The sequence below is a fragment of the Silene latifolia genome, chromosome Y (genome assembly GCF_048544455.1).
Source record: "Silene latifolia isolate original U9 population chromosome Y, ASM4854445v1, whole genome shotgun sequence".
NCBI lineage: Eukaryota > Viridiplantae > Streptophyta > Magnoliopsida > Caryophyllales > Caryophyllaceae > Silene > Silene latifolia.
Window position 1 is genome coordinate 104,758,496 of NC_133538.1, and position 9,201 is coordinate 104,767,696.

Below are 9,201 nucleotides of genomic sequence, written 5' to 3' on the forward strand. Positions count from 1 at the left end.
AGAGAGCTGGTCGAATATTGCAAATTACTATGAATGATTCCAAATTATTAAGGTAACGATTTGATTGATTGGTTGTTACTAACTAATGAGATTTAGCAATAAATAAGGAAGTCTAGGGTGACCGGGTTCACTACGCAATTAAATTGGGGAAAAACGAATTAATTACTAAGTCAATTATCAATTTAACTATTTAGGCTAAAACCATGTCCGATCAGTACTATGTCAACCTTAGAACAATTCTGATGTACAGTCGCTACTATCAGATTACTCTACTTTATACTTGTAGTCTACCCTTAACCAGACTTTCGATCTTAAGTTTTGGGTTACTAAACAACCAACTAGTTCAACGTCTCAAACTAATTGAAAGACAATGAATACAAGTAATAAAGCAATAGAGATTAATTAACAAAGCATAATTATAATTTCCCCCAATTCAATTAACATAAATTCCCCTTAACCCTAGATAGAAATTAGCTACACATGATTAAAGGAACAATAACAATAATAAGAGAACAATAATGAAAAGACATAATTAAAGGAGAGATAGAAATATTGAACAAAGATTAATTGAATGATTGAAGTATGAACCGATCTTGTAGAGAGTACAAAGAGAAGATTTTTGAGAAAATTATAGATGTGTTCTAAGTTTTCCTAATAAAATGAGCATAATCTCATCAAATATAACATTTTTTCCTTTTGTACCGTAACACGCCGCATCAATTAAGTTGTTTGTGCAAGTCCCATAATTGGGAACGGTTGTCCCAAACTTAGGAACGTCATGTCCCGAACATGGGAACGCTTCGTCCCAAACTCAGGAACGTCGATCTTCTCTTTTAAACATCATTGTCGTGACTCATGAGAATTGCCGTGAGAAGCCATGATAGGGACATATCAAGTCCCATGGGACTTGACTTGGAATCGTGCAAACCAACACAAAACTCAATTATCATCAAATGCGGATTTCTAAACCGAACCGAAACATCTTCAATATCATCAACGAGCTAACTGAGCACCTGCTTGATCCAATCAATGCTTTTCCTCCATATCCGTCACAAGAGTAGATAAAATGTATCAAAACTACCCTTTTCCTACAAAACCATGTAAAACAACAAAGACACTAGAAAAGAGCATTTGTTCCCAAAAAATCGCTCTTTAGAGCGCATATAATACATGAAAAGCACAAGAATAAAAGGGGTAAAACCATATAAAATAACTACATATCAAACTCCCCCAAACCAGACATTTTCTTGCCCTCAAGCAAACTCGCACATAACAATCACACACAAAAGGACAAGTGATGAATGACACAACTCAGGGCTAACTTCAAGTCATATATTCTTCTAATATGTCCCCAAACAAACAAGTCAACATGTACCAAAGAAAAGAATTCTAAGGCGAAAAGGGGGAAAAATAGCTTGCATTACGAGATGTGAAATGATACCGCAAATAAGACCTTCATCGCTATACTTTCGACGTTGCAAGACCCTTTTACCTAGCTCCTAACGGTTTGCACTCTTCACTCATATAAGAACAAGGTGAATTTTGTGTAAATCAAATAAGAAAGACATTCACCTACTACAACTCCTGAAAGTGCGCCCGCAATCTAGTGTGGAACCAATCTCAACATGCGTATATAACATGACATTAACATGACATGAATGCAAATAAAAAACATAGTAGGTAGGAACAGGCTTAGGTAAGGGAAGAAAAGGGGACAAATGAATCTTGTCATGTGGAGTTAAACCAAGCTAGCGGACTAACTATTGTGAATGTGCTTAATCCACCTAATTCTACCCCACCCATAACCAGTATTCATCGTGCCAATGCAGCAAATGGCAACAAAACCTACAATTTCAACCACCATATAAGAAATTTGAATCACTATCATATGACTCTTTTCTTTATTCTTTTTCTTCTTTCTTTCTATTTTCATTTTCAATCTATTTTCCATCATTTTTTTCTTTCAAATCTTTTTCTTTTCAAACTTTCCCAACTTCCACATCAACACTTGATTTGCAAAACAATGCGAGAATCAGTAATCCCGTAAGAATCACCACCAATAACATTATTAATCAATAAAACAAGCACAACCACCCCATAGAAATGAGCACTAATGACACACTAAGCATCCTACATCATCTAACTCGGCTAAGGTAAGCAATTTGGACATGTAGCTAGATTTTAGTGAAACAGATATGAAACATAAGGGGCAAATGTATTTTTTGACTATTGTTTGAACCAGATAATGACGAAAAGGCAAAATCAAGTTGAAAATAAAATGTCTTTAAATGCAATTCACAACATGTCAACAGAATAAGAGGTAAATGCCACACTTATGCGTTTTGAGGTAACGCACCCCAAGAGGAGACCTACTCTCAAATGAGACCGGTTATAGATGTTACCGGCCTAGAAGGCTCTAAGTTTTTACCACTTGAGTAACTTTGCTAAGATAAGGTCTCAAGTCTAATTGTAGGCAATGAAAGATCTACTACGGTCAAGACTCATTTAGCATGCCTAGTCCCGAGACGATCGCAAGCAACCATCCAAAATAGAATGTCAACAAGTATGCAAGCCACAAATCAAGAGGGAATCATCATAATCATTGTATTGTCAAATCATCATGCATCTAGACTCCTCATGTAAACAAAACAAACATTTTTTTTTGAAATGAAATAAACGAACAGAATGAAATAAATGAACAGAATACAATAAGTAAATATAATACAAAACATTCTCCCCCCCAAACCAAACTAAATAATGTCCCCATTGTGGCTTAACAATACGTAAACCACACACAACAGCAGTAGGACATATCACAACATAATGGCAGAGGGAATGCGAGAGGTAATCTACCTAAGAAAACAATAAAAGAGAGGTGAAGGGTACTCAAAAAGAAACCCCCAAACCAGTAACCAACATGGGGGCAGTGGCCAGCGCGCCACTAATCAAAATCGTAATGGCCTTCACAACCATCACCGGTGTTAGGTGCAACACCATCTACATACGCTCCACCATAAAAGCTAACACCATAGCCAGTAGTACTTTAAATCGCTACAATTGTTCATGTGATCCAAACACGATTTTCGGGTACTTCGGGTCGTGCATCTTTTCTGGAATTGCTACTTGTTGCACCACCGACTCTACTTCGTCCTCCATTCCTAGACTGGAGCTAACCTCAACTCTAGCTTGCTTGTTTGCTTGTTTAGATGGCATTGTTAATGACGATATTCCTGCAAAAATCAAACACTAGCCAAACACAAGCAACCAAATCAAATTACCAAATAGAATCCCCAAATTCGGATTTAGGGATAATCCTTAAAAATCATTCTGTGAGATTAACACTAAATTCGCTCCAACATCATGAAAACGGCCACACAACAACAAAGTAACACAAGGAAACACTCTAATCAGCCTAAAAACAACACAATATTTCGAAAAATTCAGGTGTTCCAAAACCCTTGATTGCTGATTTTTCCTTTCTTCGAAAATTAAGCAAGTATAGATCAAACCTTACTTTGAGTTTAAATTGGCTGTTTACAGATGTTAAAATCAACACGAAATTCCCGGATTAATGAAGGGATCACGGTACATCACATGTAGCAGCGGTCCTCCTGAGACCTATTACATTTAAAAAACTTGAAAAACTGAGAAAAGGGACACATACTTTATGTGTAGTCAATAAATTGGTCTAACTCCGAAAATACGGAGTCTTTAATACCGGTAGATAGACTAACGTTCTCAACCCTTGAGAGTTGAGACGACCTCGGATATAGAGAAAACACTTTTCTCACTTTATTATAATTATTATGAGAGTATGCGGGATTGGAACTCTTTTCGATTGTGTGTTTAAAACCCCGAAGGCCTAGCTATTTATAGGCAAATTCCAATGGAAACTTAGCCACCAAGGAAAAACAACTAATATTAGTCATCTTTTGCTTGGCTAAGAAACCATACATGAGTTCCACACTTCCACGTAGCATTTTGCCAACAATTATGCATACTACGTACCAATCCACAATCCACAATCCACAATCCACGTGGCCTTTAAGGCCAATCGTCGAATACCGTCTGTCATACAAATATCTTTCCGATATTAACTATATTCCCGTGTTAGCGAGCAATATAAAAATATGTCGTCGAGATTATTTAATTAATTATCTCATAATAAATTAAATAACCGTAAACGTTAAATATCACACCGTAAGTGTGTGACCACATAGGTTCATCACTAAACCGGTAATAATTAATCTCATTAATTATTAATCGAGGTTGGCGTCTAACAACACTCCCCGACGGCCGGATAGCGTGAATAATACCAATATTCACTGTACTCGAACCTGGTAAAGGATACTATAATTATTTCCCTCCATTTTTCCAACTCCGGATCGTCCTAGGATATGGTTTGACTGTCAAACCCCACGAGACGACCACTATGTTACATGTCGATCACTATTTGGTCGGGAATGACTTTAAGAAACTCCTTTCTTAAATCATTTGTCTACCCTGGCCAAGGTTTTTATATGACCAATAAGATTAATGACAACATAGAGTTCAAACTCATTACCTTGAGTTGACGGATTCTATCTTGACTCACCACTAATTGCATAGGTACTCAATTATACCCAATGACCATTCAACTAGTATTTTTACACACTAGTTGTCCGGTATCTAAGTACAATAAATAGTCTATTAACTACAATGATGATCTCAGGTCAAAGGATATAATATACAACTACTCCTTAAGAGAATTTCCACATTGACAGCATAGGTAATAATAACCATTTGGCAAATCTCACTGTTGATCACGTTCAATAATCATATCTCCATATGCATTATCTATATTATAACTTAATGAATGAGGTCCATTGATACTCATCTTATGAGTACCGTTATCAATATATTGGTCTATCCGGATTATCATAGTCCCGTTCTGATGATCCAACGACCAAGAACACTTATAGACTAAACTCTATAATACTCGACTCTCATTATCATAATCTCCATTATGATGTCAAGTATGCCAGTTTAATCAAGGATTTATCATCGTATTAACACTTTAATAAGATAATAAGAAAAAAGCCATCTAATTATTAATCCCCATTAATAATTACACCGTATGAAATACGTTCTAAACGTTACATACCGATTGCTCTGAGGCATAGTTCCAACAATCTCCCACTTGACCTAGAGGCAATCGGTCATGAACCTTATCCTAGATTCCACTTGTGCTTGTCAAACTCCTTTGATCAAAGCGCCTTAGTGAAAGGATCGACATCGTTTCTTTCCCTTACACCTGATGAATTTGAACATCTCCATGTTCGAATATTTCTCTAATCAAGTGAAATTTTCAAAGAACATGTTTAGATCGTTGGTGGTCCCCTTAACTTTTTAGCCTGTGCAATAACTCCTTATTGACACACAATAGAGGAATACCTTCCTCCAGTGAAGGAACAACACCAAGTTCAGTTAAGAACTTTCTTATCCAAACGACTTCCTTAACAGCATCACATACGGCTAAGTACTTTACTTCGGTTACTGAGTCAGCTACTTTAGCTTTCATGGAATTCTTCCAACTCACTGCTCACCATTTAAGTTTAAAGCATAACCAGAGATAGACTTGCTATCATCCGTATCCAATGCGAAACTCGCGTTAGTACAGCTAAACACTTTTAGCTTACAATCTCCAAAAATGAGGATTTGGTCCTTAGTCCTTCTCAAGTACTCAAGGATGGTTTTCACCACTTTCCAATGTTCCTCACCCGGATTGCCTGAAGCCTACTCACTACTCCTAGCGGGTAAGCCACATCGGGCCTTGTACAACATGACATCTCAGTGTACAAAGTTTGGGAGAGCCCTAGCAGCTTCCTGAATCTATCTCCATAGATTCTTATATATTCCAAGAATATAAGCCGCTTCTCCCATATCCTTTATGGAGAACTGTTCAGATAATCAAATCTCTATCTCTTTCATGGCTAACACATTATTTCCTAGAGCAATATGTCAGCCACATATAGCACTAAGAAAATGACTGTACTCCCACTAGCCTTCTTTGAGAAATATAAATCGGAAAGAAAACAATTCAATAAGAACATAATAATACATCATCATGATATGGACTTCCTCATAATGACATATAAGAATTTTAAAACATGCATGAGCCCCCTGGTTGTCAGGTCGCTTCTCATCATGATTAAAATTCATCTGATTTTATCTTATAAAATCATTTCAGGCTCTACACTACATAGTCCCCTGGTTGTCAGGTCGTTCCTATTAGTGTAGTTGAGTTTATCCACTCTAGTGACAGAAAATTAATAAATGTCATACCCTGCGGGTTGTCCGGACTAAAAGTACAAGATTAGTTAACTTTTCTTCACCCCCGTATCATATACAATAGACAATATTATTATATCTCCGAACTACAAGCCCCCTGGTTGTCAGGTCGCTTCTTGTAAACGAAAATAAAATAATTTTATTGTTTACCTGAGTGGCAACCTTTGACACAATATCTCATATTTTATCAATTAAAAAACTCAATAATCTTTAATTGGTCAAGTTTTAATGTCATTCAAACATGAATAACACAAGTGCTTATATTGTATATATATTAGCACTTAACAATTATATCTTATATAACTGTCGTACACAGTTATCGCATAACTGTAGTAATCCATTTTTTTATGTGTCATTTAAACAATTTAATAACACACTTGACTATATCTAATATAACCCAACTAATAAGACTAACCCTCATATCTCATATAAGAGTCGGCTCCTATCAGCATATACTTTGCATGCTAAATAGCAACCATAAGCATTAAAACAGCTTACACACTCATATGTTACTCAAACATTACAATGACATTATATTACCAATAAATGATCAAAATGCAATGCTTGAAAAATGATTACCAATAAAGTGGAAATGCCTTTTATATCCACATAATAGACCAAAGCTAATTACCCATGCATGTAATAGTTTTGTTACTCAACGAATTGCGAGAACTATTCTCGCGAGACCCAAATTTACAAAATGTAAATGCAAAATTGGCTCTGATACCAATTGAAGGGACCGCGGTACATCACATGTAGCAGCGGAAGACAGAAACGCGGTCCTCCTGAGACCTATTGCATTTAAAAACTTGTAAAACTTAGTAAAGGGACACATACTTTATGTGTAGTCAATAAATTGGTCTAACCCCGAAAATATGGAGTCTCTAGTGTATCCACACCGGTAGATAGACTAACGTTCTCAATCCTTGAGATGACCTCAGATATAGAGAAAACACTTTTCTCACTTTATTATAAGTATGAGAGTATGCGGGATCAGAACTCTTTTCGATTGTGTGTTTAAAACCCCGAAGGCCTTGCTATTTATAGGCAAATTCCAATGGAAACTTAGCCACCATGGAAAAACAACTAATATTAGTCATCTTTTGCTTGGCTAAGAAACCATACATGGGTTCCACACTTCCACGTAGCATTTTACCAACAATTATGCATACTACGTACCAATCCACAATCCACGTGGCCTTTAAGGCCAATCGTCGAATACCGTCTGTCATACAAATATCTTTCCGATATTAACTATATTTCCGTGTTAACGAGCAATATAAAAATATGTCGTCGAGATTATTTAATTAATTATCTCATAATAAATTAAATAACCGTAAACGTTAAATATCACACCGTAAGTGTGTGACCACATAGGTTCATCACTAAACCGGTAATAATTAATCTCATTAATTATTAATCGAGGTTGGCGTCTAACAACACTCCCCGACGGCCGGATAGCGTGAATAATACCAATATTCACTGTACTCGAACCTGGTAAAGGATACTGTAATTATTTCCCTCCATTTTTCCAACTCCGGATCGTCCTAGGGTATGGTTTGACTGTCAAACCCCACGAGACGACCACTATGTTACATGTCGATCACTATTGGTCGGGAATGACTTTAAGAAACTCCTTTCTTAAATCATTTGTCTACCCTGGCCAAGGTTTTTATATGACCAATAAGATTAATGACAACATAGAGTTCAAACTCATTACCTTGAGTTGACGGATTCCATCTTGACTCACCACTAATTGCATACGTACTCAATTATACCCAATGACCATTCAACTAGTATTTTTACACACTAGGTGTCCGGTATCTAAGTACAATAAATAGTCTATTAACTACAATGATGATCTCAGGTCAAAGGATATAATATACAACTACTCCTTAAGAGAATTTCCACATTGACAGCATAGGTAATAATAACCATTTGGCAAATCTCACTGTTGATCACGTTCAATAATCATATCTCCATATGCATTATCTATATTATAACTTAATGAATGAGGTCCATTGATACTCATCTTATGAGTACCGTTATCAATATATTGGTCTATCCGGATTATCATAGTCCCGTTCTGATGATCCAACGACCAAGAACACTTATAGACTAAACTCTATAATACTCGACTCTCATTATCATAATCTCCATTATGATGTCAAGTATGCCAGTTTAATCAAGGATTTATCATCGTATTAACACTTTAATAAGATAATAAGAAAAAAAGCCATCTAATTATTAATCCCCATTAATAATTACACCGTATGAAATACGTTCTAAACGTTACATACCGATTGCTCTGGGGCATAGTTCCAACAATTAAAACCCAAATCGAATTCAAATTGCTACCAATTAGAAACTAGAACCCTAATTCGAAACTGATTGTGTTGCTGCTTGTTTGTGGGTCGTCAGGTGTGTAGGAGGGAGCAGAGGTGGTCAGCGGTGTGAGACGGCATGGTGGCGGGAGTGGTGGTTGGCGAGGTGAGAGGAGCGTGATGGTGAGGATGAACATGGGTGTGACTTATGAGGCGTTGTGTTTAAATTGAAGACGACACCTTTTTTTCTTTGTTTTACGTAATTACTCCGTACTTTTCAAGTCTTCAGCATGACTTGGTTCAACCGGGACAATTTGAGTCCCGCTATGTTCAAACACGCCTGCCTCTATTTTTTCTCTTGTCGTTTATGTAAACACATCGGTATTTTGGGATTTTCTATTGTCCCTTGGGATCAATATAATCTCTGCCCCTGAAGTCACGACTTCGTTCCTCTTCAACTTCTTTATTTATCCCAGATTTAGAATTTGTCGTCCCAATCTTGGGATTTGATCTATTCACTCCAAACTCAAATCCTGTAAGCTCAATA

At 36.6% G+C, this 9,201-nt stretch overlaps 1 long non-coding RNA gene across 1 annotated transcript; it reads right to left on the minus strand.

Moving 5' to 3' along the window:
• Positions 1-552: 552 nt before the first annotated feature.
• LOC141626451 (uncharacterized) lies at positions 553-3,825 on the minus strand. The gene is made up of 4 exons (XR_012536032.1): positions 3,735-3,825; positions 3,515-3,618; positions 2,854-3,246; positions 553-1,088 (listed from the first exon to the last, which is right to left on the minus strand). It is a non-coding gene; the product is annotated as an uncharacterized LOC141626451 (long non-coding RNA).
• Between the last annotated feature and the right edge of the window lie 5,376 nt (positions 3,826-9,201).